The 15,799-nt window shown below is 49.5% G+C and overlaps 1 long non-coding RNA gene across 1 annotated transcript; it reads right to left on the bottom strand.

Moving 5' to 3' along the window:
• Positions 1-483: 483 nt before the first annotated feature.
• On the bottom strand, positions 484-7,986 carry LOC143767538 (uncharacterized). Its single transcript, XR_013213723.1, has 3 exons — positions 7,965-7,986; positions 4,432-5,021; positions 484-2,001 (listed from the first exon to the last, which is right to left on the bottom strand). It is a non-coding gene; the product is annotated as an uncharacterized LOC143767538 (long non-coding RNA).
• Between the last annotated feature and the right edge of the window lie 7,813 nt (positions 7,987-15,799).

Below are 15,799 nucleotides of genomic sequence, written 5' to 3'. Positions count from 1 at the left end.
TCTGGCGTAGAAAATTGCGCGGGAGCCCACGCCAGTTTTTTTCCGCGATTTAACCCTTTATTTTAACAGCTAGAGACCCCAAATTTTGCACACACACACTACTAACATTAGTAGTGAGGAATATGCAAAAAACAAACAAGGGCTATAAAATGGTTTACTGTATGTAAACCATGTCTCATGTCGGGTTTGGGAAGGAGATAGCAAAAGCCGGCAATTGAATTACCGTTTTTTTCTGCTATCTAGCGCTGTATGAAATATAAATATATGTATATATGTGTCTCACTGACATAGATATAGATAGACTGTATATATGTTTTCACGAATATTTGAGCCCATGGATCCATTCTATGTCCATTTTGCAAGCCTGCGAGAAAATCTCGCTGTACGGATGCCATACGGATTACATACGGAAGATGACATGCGTAAAATACGCAGCCACACCCTGCCTACGGATGACATACGGATCACTGTTTTGGGATAATTTCTGCGTATTACGCATGTAAAATACGGACCGTAATTCCCTACGCTGAGTGTGACCCCGGCCTTAGTTTGTATGTTTTCTACTGGTGGCACCTAGCAATAAAGCAAATGTCTTCACTCCCAAGCACCCATACACATGTGCTCACAAAGTCCAAGATGGCTGTCTGGTCATGTGATTTGGGGTTGCCAACTGCACATTTTCAGTGTGTCAGTAATATAAGTAACTTAAAATTGCTCAACAATATTTTTTTATTCTAATTGTGCAGATTTATCTATCCTTGTCTCATTTACAAATTTGCATAATTAAGAGACATGTTTCACATGATTCGGCAATGGTTTTCTTTTAAAAGTTTGTTTTTGCACACATTTGTGTGTACTGTATGACTAAGGGCGCCGCTAGAAACTCGTCAGAAAGGTGTTAATGTTTTTTTTTCGAAAATCATCATGTGGATTTTAATTGATGAATATGTAATAAACTTTGTGTTTTTTTTATTCAATGTGGATGCGCCATCGCTCCCCTCCTTTTTTCACTATATGCATTTTTTGTCAGTTTGCAGTATTGGAGCAACAGCCAACAATGTAATGGCAGGTTTCATTTCCTATGTACAGTGAGAAATGCTTTTTCCTTTTCTCAGTATCATATTTCTATATGAAATCCAAAGCAACCCAAACTTTAACCAAATGCAAATAATTATATTCCTTTATTTACAGCATGGGGCCGCAAGTTATCTAATTAAAAAATTCATATACTTTCAACAAGAGACATAGTTTTGATATAATCACCTCCTCTCAAGTGACCTTTAACAGACTGTGTACTCAGGGACATGCGTTAGCATGCGTCATTTCACGGTGTGCAGCGAACGCAACATGTTGCTTTTTTGAGGCGTCAATTTAGTGCAGACATACGCATGTGGATGAGTTAGTCAAAACAACACATTACTGTCTATTGGAACGCATTGATATGCAAGGACATGCGTACGCATGCGTTTGATACGCATGCGTACTTCACACTAATCATGACCAGGAAATGATGTCACCACGTACAAAATCCCTGATGTATAAAAGGGATGGGGGTGGAGACAGGAAGTCCATTACTCTCAAGACTCTGGATGCAAGCACAAGACTCTGGACAAGACTCTGGATGTAAGTATAGAAACTTTGAAAATGTATGTCTCTCTCACTGCACTCTGTACTCTGCACTTATGTTTTGTTTTCTGTTCCTTCTGTGTTTTTTTCCTGTCCTGGACTCCTTGCCTGAATTGATCCTTCCTTTTCCATGATTACCTGTTGTAGATTGCTCCTGTGGCCCTGTGTAGGTATGAGTGCGTGTACTATGTTGCTCTGCCAGTCTCACACTCTGCCCAGTTTCATACCCTTCGTCACTTTGTGTCTTATTTTTTCCTTTTTTTTAAATTGTAGACTGTGTGGTGCTTTTGTCCCCGTGTTGAGCTGCTTTTCCGCTGCGGTGCTGCTGTCCACGTGTTGAGCTGCTGTTCCGGTGCTGTGCTGTTGGACTGCTGCCTGTAATATAAGTATTGGCATTCAAATTATTTTATTTATTTTTTTTGCTTAAACTACATTGTGTTTGTCTCTTTTAAACAAGTTCAATTTTCTGTTCTCTTCTGTAGTGTTTCACTTGACTGCTGCCTGCTCTTCAAACGTGTCCTCCATTGAAGACCTGACTGCTTCCCAAGGTGGACATGACACTGATTATGTAATCACATTGGATATACTGATTCGTATGTATTGACTGCCAATACTACACATGTGGTAAATCATGTATTTTCTTTACAGGAACCTTCCAGTACGGAAGAGCAGTCAAGTGGAAATGAATCTTCCCAGGGTCGTCGGGTTCAAATTCGTGAGGAGGAAAGACGGGGTATATGTATTCTTTTCATTATCAGACTTGTAATTGGATTTTTTTATTCAGTTTTGTCTATTTAAAACTGTAGTACTTAATTTTTTTTCTTATTTTATTTGATCTATAGGTTCGACAATGTGAGGAAGGTCAACATGTTATTGACAATGACCTACTCATTCCACTGGTTCAAGAGCGTGTAGCGTTGTGGGACCCCCCGTGACCATAATCAGTGGCCAGATCGCTGTTGGATGATTGGGACCATGCAAGGCCACAAGTCAGAAAGGATTTTTGTAAGTATTGCAATGTGGTCTCTGTTTTGCTGTGAATGTTGTTGGCTTTTTTTTACAATTAATTATTTTTTTCTTCCCCCTTCACAGTGAAGAGGGTAAAAGTTCGTTGGCATTCAATGAAGGATCGCTTCAAAAAGGATATCAGACAGGAGATGCGGGTTAAAAGTGGTGTTGCTCCAAAGCTTTCGAAGTATAAATATAATCGTATGCTGTCTTTTCTGAGGCCTGCACTTGCTCAGCGAACGTACCTTTCTGTTGTCTGACTATTATATAAACTTTTAAAAAAATTCAGTAATGTTTTTCTTTTATTTTCCACACAGAACCTGGAGCAGCACTATAGAACCTGATCTTCCACTGATGGAGCGACCCCTCATCGACCAGCCAATGAACAGTCTCAATCATCCACCAGTTAAGGAGCAAGAGCAACTGGGCAGGATTCATGGGCTGGGGAACAGGCAGCCGATCCATCAGGTTTTCCCCTCTGCCACTGCTTTTGTTAGGACTTCTCGTCAGGGGCAGAGGGCCTGGGAGAGGTCAGTCATGCCCGAGTTTATTCACTTAAGCTTGGTCTTCCAGGATGGGATGAAGGTGATTGGAGATAGACTGGACAGTGGGTTTACTCAGGTGAACCCACTTTTCGAGGATGTCCACGGACGCCTTGACCACCTGGAAACCGACCTTCAGAGACCAGCTAGACATTTTTTTCAGCAATAGAGTGGGGCGTGTCAGAAAACCTTACACCTGAACACCAGCTGAATGTCATGCAGGCCTGCCAGGCTGCCTACTGCCAGGCATTACAGCAGCAGCAGTCCTGAAGCTATCAGAAGCAGGCCGGCTTTACTAGCATCAACAAGCACAGCATCATTGGCATGTTCCCCCAGTTCACAGCTACACCATGCTCCAGAGTGCAGCACCCCTGCAGCAAGCAGCATCCATCTCGCTTCAGAGTGCAGCACCCCTGCAGCAAGCAGCATCCACCTCGCACCAGAGTGCAGCACCCCTGTAGTAAGCAGCATCCACCACGCTGCACAGTCCAGCACCACGTACTGCTACAGAGGCCAAAACAAAGAAACTCAGAAGGACTCCAACTGCAGTATTGACGTGGCGCCGCACCGTAAGACAAGGATCAAGAAATCTCAGCCAAAAATGCTCCTACCACCTCCACCTTCACCTCCCAATGTGTCTCTGTTGTCTAATATGTCACTATCTGCCCTTGGTTGTCCCCCTTCCAATTTTTCTATCCCTTTTCACAGTTCAACTCCTAATGTGTTGTCTACTCCCAATGTGTCCGGCCCCATCCAGGAGCCAATCCTTCAATTAATTGCCCCTTCCCCTGTAACCCCTTCATCATCAAATGTAACTCAATCATCCCAGTTCAACACCGCCAAGGTCCGCATTATATCACCATCATAGAGACCCCCACACATAAAACCCATTGTTTGCTTGTTGTTAAATAAAATTTTTATTTTGTTTGTGGAGCGCCCCCAAGGGCGGCGGGGTACTCGGTACCGGGTTCTTTGGTTCTCACGGGGGATGTCATGGTGGCTGACCCGGTCCGTGGCCCTAGGGACGTCCATGTATGAAATGGAAAGGTCTTTAAAGGGAAAGTGTTCGTGACACCACCTGTGGTATTCGGTCAGGGTGACCGACGCTGCTTTAAGGGGTCCGCTGGGGTGATGTTATGGCAGCTAGATGGTATACCTTCCCACAGGTGAAGTGTATCCCCAGGGCTTCCCAGTGTGTAGATGGTGGATGGTGATAGCAGTGAAGAATGAGGACGCAAGGTTGCAGTCGCTTTACCTTTACTGAAGGGTTCAGTATCCACAGTCCAGAGCACCAGATCACAGGGCAGGCAGAGTCCGGCTGGTCTGATGGCAAATCCAGAGTCCCCTTATCCAGGTGGAAATCAGTAGCCTTCCTCTAGCGCCTGGGTGTTGTAGTACCTCCCTGCTGAGCGTCTCGGTAAGGTCCTCACAACTGATGTTGGTGTTCTAGATGTTATGTCTTTCTCTGTCCCCCTGATGGTAAGGATAGGACAAGCCCGTATGACTGGTGGCCTGAGGCTTTTTACAGGGACTCTAGCATGCCCCAGCCCTCACAAGTTGCCACCGTGCCTCCTGGGTATAGGTCGGGCAGTTAACTTGGAATTAGCTGTCCTGCCGGTCTCTGGAGCAAGGCATGGAGACGGTTGATCCCTCGGTGTTCCAGCTACCGGATCCTGCGCCTCAGAAGGAGGCAGTCTTTGCAGGGCAGAACTCCTTCTAGTTTCCTCTCCTTTTGCTATGACTTCGTTTCTCACCCTCTACAATACAATTCGCTGTTCACATTACTGCAACGACCAGGACCCTGGGGCACTGCACTCCCCCCCTGCTAAATCCAGTACTCCGGGACTGGGAAAAGAAAACAACAATACATTAGCAAAAAGACATGCACATTTTTTAAATGCTATAAAACAAATTAATTTAACTGTGCTTCCCTTTATGGGAGGTGAGGACACTTGAACGTTACAAACAAGAACATATTTACATGGTGCGTACGACTTTAAGCCAAGTAGGAAACAGTTATTAACTAGCTATGAAACACAATTACCCGTACAGGTATACTATTTACTAAGTGCAAGTACCCTCTAAGGGTATACTAACGTAGAACCTCAAAATGCAAATTAACATGTTCTTTATTACTGATATTCTTCTTCACATACAGGACTGTCTATCAACCCCCACGGGCTTACTGCATTTCCTTCTCTTTATTTTATTCAAAGTACATCAAACATCAGTTTCAAATTGATTCTCAGTTCCTTCTTTCTACCAGGAGCTACAGACTCCCACGTCTGTTCAGCTATTCTCCCAATGTACCAGCTCTGCCTTAGCTGATGTTCCACGACAAGCTCCTCTTTTAGCAATTCTCTTCAATACACTAACTCATTATCGGCTATGCAAAACTACAATTTTATCTAACTACTCAATATTTTCAAACATTATCACTCTAAGTAAAGTGCAACAAGTAAACATTCCCTTTAAGGGCAAACTTCAGTCTTTTCTGAGGTAGTGCATATCAATCACATCATCAATATTCAAGTCAGTTTAAGAAAAAAAGGTGAGGTGATACGAGGGACCCGTGACAAACCCCCAACGTTGGTCTCGGGTGGGCTACAAGACGTGTATCCTGACCCGGAATTCTGCCACACCAACGGGTTTTTCTTCAGGTCTGTAAAGCAAAGTAAATTTTACAGCAAGATTAACAGCAGTTTCTGATAAAGGCAGTCTCTGTAAAGGCCTCCTTTGTAAAACCAGTAGGAAGCACCTTTAAGAAGGTGCAAACTATTTTCAATGGACAGTTTGTGAATCATTCACCGTCCATTATTCTGCAGTTCGTTGAAATAATAAGAAAACTTGTGCAAAACTGAGGATCCCTTTAAGCATGGGACCCCTTTAAGAGTTCACCCTAGAAGGGTTTTAAAGCAGCAAAAATAAAAGTTTTTAAGAACTATTTACATTCTTTTCAGTGTTTCGAGGCTTATTGCAACTCTGGAGGTAGCACTGGTGAAGGTAGCCCTTTTGGGTACTGGCAGCTACCAGGTGCTACATAGGGGGCTCCCTCACTCCAGATGGGGGGTCTGAGTGCCCACTGAATTCTGTTCAGGGGTAACCTTAGCACAGGTTACCGTTAGTGTTGGTTCCTTGGCCACAACAGTTTCTGTGGTAGTAACAGTGCACACTGTGGTCCTTGTGAAAGTACAGGTAGGAGTGACAGTAGTAGTGGTTGTAGTGGCGGTGGTCTTGACACATGGTGGCGCTGTTGTCACAGGAGACGGCATAACTGGGGTTTTGGCATGGCGTGTCATAGTGTCCCTTTGCTTGTGCACATTCAGGGCAAACCATCCTTTTTCACCAAAATGCCTGGTGTAAGTGACATTGTCTCCCGGGTACAAGTCTCTGACTGGATGTCCTTGCCAGAGGTGAGATTCCACATCCTGTCGGTTAACAAAGATCTCCGCATAGAGTCCCTGTTCCTTTATGAAACCCCATCCTCCTTGTAGTTGGATTGTTACGACGGTGTCCTGCTTACGCGGGGCCTGGTTAGTGGTGCGGTCCTTGCGGGCCTGGGCTTTAACTTGTGGGTCACGTTTGTCAAAGGCTTTACGTTGGGCCTGATGTCTTTCCTCTGTTTCCTCCCACTTGTGGGCAAGCTGGGCCTGGTAGTCCCCCCAACTCAAAACTTCCACAGTCTCTCCCTTCTGTTTTTCTGCACCGGGAAACCCCATAAAGTCTGGTCCAGGATTCACCCAGCGGTATACAGTCCGCTCGGCATATAACTCACCCGGCAGGGTGGTATGTGTTATTGGGGCCTTCAGGAATCACTCCATTCCCGTGGCCTGGTCCCAAGGCTCGAGACGCTGGAGGCGGTGGGTACCGCGAGGAGGTGGCACTGCTACAGGGCCTATTAGCAGGTCCTCTGTCACCGGGGCAGGGTCAGCGTTCTTACCTGCCACAGCGGTGTCTTCGGTGCCGGTCGGTTCTGCTGGCGGCGACATCTGCAGCGGTGCTGGCGGCGGTTCTGGAGGCGAAGCAGGGAGCGGTGTTGGAGGCTGTGCCGGTGGGTCCTCCGCAGGCGTTGTCCGGCATGCGGCCTTGGTGCTTAGCTGCAGGAGCTGATCGATTAACTCCTCCATGCCGGCCTGCAGGAAGTCAGGGCCAACGGGTGACGCTTGGCTACGGTGTCCCTCCAGGTGGCTGAGGAAGTCCTCGGCCTCTACCCCGCGGTCTGGTTCCGGACGGCTGGCCATGGCGTCTTCCACATGGCTGGCTCCTTCCTTATTCTTTACCCGCTCTCTTCTCCTGGGGCGGTTTCGTTTTTTTTGAGGATTAGGAGGTGGATCTCGGCTGCTGACGGACACGTCCTCAAGGTACAGAGATATTTGGACTGGGCGGCTATTATTTTTCACGCTTCTCAGTTCGTTCACGCCCACGACGACACGCCCTTATTCTCCTGCGCTCCTCGTGGCGCTGTAATGGCGGCAGTTTTGGCGGGAATTTTGGCGGCAAATGGCAATACACAGTCCTTTTGCAAATCACAGTTCTGTATACTGTGTGTGTGGGATGGCGCTGCTGGGGGAACATTTTACTGTGTGGGACTAAGAAAGGGGCAATGCACTATGGGAGAAATGTGTTTCCTCAGTTCCTGTTTTCCAGAGTTGGGTCTTACGTATCAGAGGAGAAGGAACAAAATGCTGAGATTCTTAGAAGGTGACAACAGAAAAGCACCAAAATAATCTCAGCGCTGAAGGGGTTACTGCACCCTGTACCCAGTAATGGGGAATCTCCAGCACCTACCTCCACCTGCAGAGCCGCACACCACATATTATATGGTAAATGCTAGAGTGTATGGGCTCCTTCCAGGTGTGACGTCATTTCCGGGGGCGTGTCCTATCGGGAGGGGGCATGTTCTCCAAGGCGGCAAAGGAAAGCAGCATGACAGCTTGTGGACGCCATGGAGGTCAGTGGTTTCAGGGTGAAAAATGCTACTTGCCGATCGCTATTCGCTATTGGGGGGAGGCCCTGTAGTGGTCGACCTACTTGTCTGTGTGGGGAGTGACCCGTGGTGGGGTTTTGGGGGGCTCCGCTGTTGCTGGCTATTGTGGGGGACCCCTGCAGTAGGATTTTGGGGGGCTCCGCTGCTGCTGGCTATTGTGGGGGACCCCTGCGGTGGGATTTTGGGGGGCTCCGCTTCTGCTGGCTATTGTGGGGGACCACTGCGGTGGGATTTTGGGGGGCTCCGCTGCTGCTGGCTATTGTGGGGGACCCCTGCTGTGGGATTTTGGGGGGCTCCGCTGCTGCTGGCTATTGTGGGGGACCCCTGCTGTGGGATTTTGGGGGGCTCCGCTGCTGCTGGCTATTGTGGGGGACCCCTGTGGTGGGATTTTGGTGGGCTCCGCTGCTGCTGGCTATTGTGGGGGACCCCTGTGGTGGGATTTTGGGGGGCTCCGCTGCTGCTGGCTATTGTGGGGGACCCCTGCTGTGGGATTTTGGGGGCTCCGCTGCTGCTGGCTATTGTGGGGGACCCCTGTGGTGGGATTTTGGGGGGCTCCGCTGCTGCTGGCTATTGTGGGGGACCGGTGTGGTTTTGGGGGGCTCCGCTGCTGCTGGCTATTGTGGGGGATCCCTGCGGTGGGATTTTGGGGGGCTCCGCTGCTGCTGGCTATTGTGGGGGACCCCTGCGGTGGGATTTTGGGAGGCTCCGCTGCTGCTGGCTATTGTGGGGGACCCCTGCGGTGGGATTTTGGTGGGCTCCGCTGCTGCTGGCTATTGTGGGGGATCCCTGCGGTGGGATTTTGGGGGGCTCCGCTGCTTCTGGCTATTGTGGGGGACCCCTGTGGTGGGATTTTGGGGGGCTCTGCTGCTGCTGGCTATTGTGGGGGATCCCGGTGGTGGGATTTGGGGGGGCTCCGCTGCTGCTGGCTATTGTGGGGGACCCCTGCGGTGGGATTTTGGTGGGCTCTGCTGCTGCTGGCTATTGTGGGGGACCCCTGCGGTGGGATTTTGGTGGGCTCCGCTGCTGCTGGCTATTGTGGGGGACCCCTGTGGTGGGATTTTGGGGGGACCTGCTGCTGCTGGCTATTGTGGGATTTTGTGGGGGGGGGGGACTGCTGCTGTCTGTTGTGGTGGACTTCTGTGGTAGGCGACCTGCTTGTGTGAGGGGGGCTGCAGGCTATTGGGGGACCCCTGACCTGCTTGTGGGGGGGCGACCTGCTGCATGCTATTGGGGGTGACCCATTTTAGTGGGGGGTGACCTGCTTGTGGGGGGGGACCTGCTGCTGGCAATTGGGGGGACCCCTGTTGTGGGATTTAGGGGTGACCTGCTGCTTATGGGGTGACTTGTTTGGGGTGGGAGACCTGCTGCTGGCTATTGGGGTGACCCCTATGGTGGGACCCCTATGGTGGGACCCCTGTGGTGTGATTTGGGGGCGACCTGCGTGCGGGGGACCCATTTTAGTGAGGGTGACCTGCTTATGGTTGGGTTTGGGGAGGCGACCTGCTTGTTGCGGGACCCCTTTTAGTGGGGGCGACCTGCTTGTGGAGGGGTGACCTGCTGATGGCTATTGATGGGCCCCTGTGGTGGGGTTTGGGGGTGACCTGCTGGCTATTGAGGGGGACCCCTGTGGTGGGGTTTGGAGGTGACTTGCTGCTTACGGGGTGGACCCCTTTTAGTGGGGGCGACCTGCTGCTGGCTATTGGGGAGACCCTGGTGGTGGGGTTTGAGGGCGACATGCTTGTGGTCGGGTTTTGGGAGGGCGTGACCTGCTGTCTATTGGGGGGGACCCTTGTGGTGGATGTGGGAGGAGACCTGCTGCAAGCTATTGGGGGACCCCTGTGGTGGGATGTGGGGGGTGACCTGCTTGTGGTGGGATGTGGGGAGGCGACCTGCATGTGAGGGGTGACCTGCTGCAGGCTATTTGGGGGACCCCTGTGGTGAGATTTGAGGGCGACCTGCTAGTGGGGAGGCGACCTGCTTGTCGTTGAATGTGGGGAGGCGACCTGCTTGTCGTTGAATGTGGGGAGGCGACCTGCTTGTCGTTGAATGTGGGGAGGCGACCTGCTTGTCGTTGAATGTGGGGAGGCGACCTGCTTGTCGTTGAATGTGGGGAGGCGACCTGCTTGTCGTTGAATGTGGGGAGGCGACCTGCTTGTCGTTGAATGTGGGGAGGCGACCTGCTTGTCGTTGAATGTGGGGAGGCGACCTGCTTGTCGTTGAATGTGGGGAGGCGACCTGCTTGTCGTTGAATGTGGGGAGGCGACCTGCTTGTCGTTGAATGTGGGGAGGCGACCTGCTTGTCGTGGAATGTGGGGAGGCGACCTGCTTGTCGTGGAATGTGGGGAGGCGACCTGCTTGTCGTGGAATGTGGGGAGGCGACCTGCTTGTCGTTGAATGTGGGGAGGCGACCTGCTTGTCGTTGAATGTGGGGAGGCGACCTGCTTGTCGTTGAATGTGGGGAGGCGACCTGCTTGTCGTGGAATGTGGGGAGGCGACCTGCTTGTCGTGGAATGTGGGGAGGCGACCTGCTTGTCGTGGAATGTGGGGAGGCGACCTGCTTGTCGTGGAATGTGGGGAGGCGACCTGCTTGTCGTGGAATGTGGGGAGGCGACCTGCTTGTCGTTGAATGTGGGGAGGCGACCTGCTTGTCGTTGAATGTGGGGAGGCGACCTGCTTGTCGTTGAATGTGGGGAGGCGACCTGCTTGTCGTTGAATGTGGGGAGGCGACCTGCTTGTCGTTGAATGTGGGGAGGCGACCTGCTTGTCGTGGAATGTGGGGAGGCGACCTGCTGCTGGCTATTGGGGGGATCCCGTGGTGGGATTTGGGGACTACCTGCTGCTTACAGATGGAACCCTTTTATTGGGGGGTGACCTGCTGCTTACTGGGGGATCCCTTTTATTGGGGGGCGACCTGCTTATGGGTTGGGTTTGGGGGGGGCTGAAGAGGGTTTAAGCTGGGTGGGGGGTGGACATCGAAGGGGGTGTGTGCTGGGTGGGGGGGTCCACGTCCGATGGGGGTTTGTGCTGGATGGGGGGTCCACGTCTGATAGGGGTTTGTGCGGGGTGGGGGGTCTGCATCTGGGGGTTTCTGCTGGGTGGGGGGTTCCGCGTCCGGTGGGGGTTGTACGTCCGATGGGGGTTTGTGGGGGTTGGACGTCCGATGGGGGTTGGACGTCCAATGGGGGTTTGTGGGGGTTGGACGTCCGATGAGAGTTTAAGCTGGGGTGGCGTTCGATTGGAGGGGGTGTCTGATGGGATTTATGGTTGGGGCAGGGGGCGTCATATTTGGATTTACGCTTGAGGGGAGGGAATGTCTGGTGGGCTTTGGATTTATCCTGTGGGGTCCGCTGGTTAATGTGAGGTGGAGGTTTCTGACTGGGGGAGCGAGGTTATGCTGTGTGGCCCGCTGGTTAATGTGAGGTGGAGGTTTCTGACTGGGGGAGCGAGGTTATGCTGTGTGGCCATCTGGTTGATGTGGGGGGGGGGGGCTAATGCTTCATTGGGGTACACCAAAAAAAATATGAGTGTATGCTGCTTATGCTATGCAAAAAAAAAAAATGTAGGTATTTCCCTGTAGAGGAGGCCACACCACCAACTGGCACGAAACTAATCCTTTTTAGCTTAATGTCAGTAGGAGGCAGACATGGGTCTGGACCACCCAGCCCAGTTTCTGACTTAGGTTTTGGGGGGTTTTTTTATTAACGATTTTCCTTTTTTTTTTTTTTTTTTTTCAGATACGGCTTTTGAGGGCGACAGTGGAATTGTCACTCTAATCTCCCACCTAGAATTGTCACTACCGTATCATCTGTGGTCTATGAGGCAAGGCCCTAACACATCAAGAGTGTTTGTGGTTCCCCAGAGGACGATCCATGCCACGAATCCCCCTACCCTCTGGCCCCCCCAGAGCCAGATAGAGTAGGGAGGGAAGACGAATCCGTTATGTGCCAGCCGCCGAAAGGTCTGCGTCCAGGTTATTCCATGCCCATCTTCATCATCTGTCTGTGAAGAATGATGTGTGATCTTCAGGACACATACATCCTACCAGGCAGTGAGGGGGCTACTTTAAAAAAAAAATGGAAAGGACAGGACAAGTATGTCCTAGTTTGCCCCTGAGCAATATGGACGTCTCCTGGGGAAACCTTCCTATTCATGCAGCCTCCATGTTTTCCAGAGGCTCCTGTGACCCTGCTCTTAAAATATCCAGGCTTCGGTCTAGGCCTTCTCTGGTGGCCGGTCCACACCGCCAGTGCCCTGAACAATCATGCACGCCAACTTTCTAGTGTGTCCTACTCTGCACCTATCAGTTTAAGAGTACTTCGCTTCTGCAACAGAGGACTAAAGTCTGCCTCCCAAGAGATCTGCTGTTCAATTTTGGTTGTTTTGGAAATGTTCTGTCCAAAAAACCGACGGGACAACTCTCCGACCCGCCAGGAAAAGACGAGACCTTCCTTTAGGCCAACCCCCTCCTGGCATCCATGAACCCACCGGCACTGGTCTGCTAGGCCTGGATCTAGCAGACTCTCTTCGACATGATGGGGCGTTCCCACCTTGGATGTTTCTCAGGGTCGGCTGCCGTGTCCTTCACAATTCAAGGCCGTTATTATGATCTCTGGTCTGGGACACCGAAACCTCAGACATTGGAGGCAGGCCTGGGGGGGGGGGGCAGAGCCACATACCAAACCGACAGTCCAGCCCGCATGCACCAACAGCATATTACAGTTTTAAAATACTGTAGAAATGCATAAAATGAAACAAGCAAAGGCATAAAGTTATTCAATGCAAAAAAATGAGGTTTTATAAAATTAGAAATGTTTCTATATCTAATGGTAAAATGATATTTATCCAGTATTTCTATAAGTAAAAGTCTGAGATTTCTGTGGGAAATGGTCATTTGTTCCTCTTAAACCAGTTCTGAATGTAAATAAAACATTGTTCTGATTAAGTCTCCACATTGTATTTTAGCCTTTCATTTCATGCATAGGGCAGGACAAGCCCATGATGTATCTGTGTAACACATGGAAGGTGCTATAATAACAGCCTTAGGCTGGTTTCACACCAGCGTTCGGCAGGGCTGCGGATTGCAGCCTTCTTCCTCCGTTAAGGCTACTTTCACACTAACGTCGCTTGCTGTACGTCTCAATGCGTAGTTTTGGAGAAAAAACGCATCCTGCAAAGTTGCCTGCATGATGCGTTTTTTCTCCATAGACTTTCATTAGCAACACATTGGGACGGATTGCCACACGTCGCATCCATCGTGCGACAGATGCGTCGTGTTTTGGCGGACCGTCGGCACAAAAAAAGTTCCATGTAACCTTTTTTTTGTGCGTCGAGTCCGCCATTTTCGACCGCGCATGCGTGGCCGAAACTCCGCCCCCTCCTCCCCGGAACTCACAATGGGCCACGGATGCGTTGTAAAACTGCCTCCGCTGCCCACGTTGTTCTACATAAAACACACTGTCCGTCGGGCCGACGGTTTGCGACGGCCCGTACTGACTGACTAGTGTGAAAGTAGCCTAAGCCCTGCTCACTGCCACAACTCTTCATTCAGTTCCGCCTACGTCTGCATGCGTCCTGCATACCCTATCTTTAATATTGGGTACGCAGGCCAAGCGGATGCCTCCGCATGCGTTGTTTTAACGCGCCGACTGCAATAAAATGCAACATGTTGCGTTCGACGCAGTTCAGCGCATCTTCAAAATGAGGCATGCCTGCGTACCTAATGTTAGATGGGGGATGCATGCAGACGTAGGCGGAGCTGAAGGAAGAGGCGCAGCAGTGGGCGGGGCTTAATGGAGGAAGAAGGCTGCCGAACGCTGGTGTGAAACCTGCCTGAGACAGGTAAGCCACCTTTGAAACGATGTTCACATGTACACGCTCTTAGCCCCTTTGTGGCGGGGCCAATTTTTTAAAATCTGACCAGTGTCACTTTATATAGTAATAACTCTGGAATGCTTCAACATCCCATTGATTTTGAGATTAATTTTTTTTTTCGTGTTATATTAGACTTTATGATAATGGTATACTTGAGTTGATATGTTTTGCTTTATTTTGTAAAAAAATCAGAAATTTTACAAATTTTAAAAAATATAAATTTTTAATGATTTTCCCTTTAAGGCGGGAGTCACACTAGAGAGGAATACGGACGAGTGCTATGCGAGAAAAAAATCGCATAGCACTCGAACCAATGTTAATCTCCCATCACTTTTTTTTCAAGGCCGTATATGTGCGAGTGAAATTGCAGTATGCTGTGATTTGCACCGTATATCAGCCGAGACTCGCCAATGAAAGTCTATTTGTGCAAGAAAAACTCGCACCACTCGGGCCATCAGTGTGACTTGCGAGAAATACGCAACGGTGTCCTTTGAAAGGCTGACAATTCAGGTGCAGTGTACAGTAAAATCACACTGACAGGTTACAATAGAATAGACATATACACACAGTATAGGTGTATATAAAATCTAAAGAGATACACTACAGACCAAAAGTTTGGACACACCTTCTCATTTAAAGATTTTTCTGTATTTTCATGACTATGAAAATTGTACATTCACACTGAAGGCATCAAAACTATGAATTAACACATGTGGAATTATATACTTAATTTCAGTTGTTTCACACTTTTTTGTTATGTCTTATATTCTAGGTTCTTCAAAGTAGCCACCTCTTTCTTTGATGACTGCTTTGCACACTCTTGGCATTCTCTTGATGAGCTGCAAGAGGTAGTCACTGGGAATGATTTTCACTTCACAGATGTGCCCTGTCAGGTTTAATAAGTGGGATTTCTTGCCTTATAAATGGGTTTGGGACCATCAGTTGTGTTGTGCAGAAGTCTGGTGGATACACAGCTGATAGTCCTACTGAATAGACTGTTAGCTGCTTTTTTCCTGCCATAATACAAATTCTAAGTAAAGAAAAACGAGTGGCCATCATTACTTTAAGAAATGAAGGTCAGTCAGTCCGAAAAATTGGGAAAACTTTGAAAGTGTCCCCAAGTGCAGTGGCAAAAACCACCAAGCGCTACTAAGAAACTGGCTCACATGAGGACCGCCCCAGGAAAGGAATACCAGGAGTCACCTCTGCTTCTGAGGATAAGTTTATCCGAGTCACCATCCTCAGAAATCGCAGGTTAACAGCAGCTCAGATTAGAGACCAGGTCAATGCCACACAGAGTTCTAGCAGCAGACACATCTCTACAACTGTTAGGGCTTGTTTCCATTTGCGAGAAACACATCCGTATCTCGCATGTGGAAACCAAGCTGTGGCGCCGGCACTTTGGAGCGGAGCGTGCAGCTCCATGTGTTCCTATGCGGCCGCACGCTCCGCTCTGGAGTGCAGGTGCTACAGCTTGGTTTCCACATGCGAGATACGGACGTGTTTCTCGCAAATGGAAACAAGCCCTTAAGATGAGACTTTGTGCAGCAGGCCTTCATGGTAAAATAGCTGCTAGGAAACCACTGCTAAGGACAGGCAACAAGCAGAAGAGACTTGTTTGGGCTAAATAACACAAGGAATGGACATTAGACCAGTGGAAACCTGTGCTTTGGTCAGATGAGTCCAAATTTGAGATCTTTGGTTCCACCCACCGTGTCTTTGTACACAGAAAAGGTGAATGGATGGACTCTAAATGCCTGGTTTC

This window comes from Ranitomeya variabilis, chromosome 4 (genome assembly GCF_051348905.1).
Source record: "Ranitomeya variabilis isolate aRanVar5 chromosome 4, aRanVar5.hap1, whole genome shotgun sequence".
Classification (NCBI taxonomy): domain Eukaryota; kingdom Metazoa; phylum Chordata; class Amphibia; order Anura; family Dendrobatidae; genus Ranitomeya; species Ranitomeya variabilis.
This window is presented reverse-complemented; position numbering and strand designations above follow the sequence as displayed.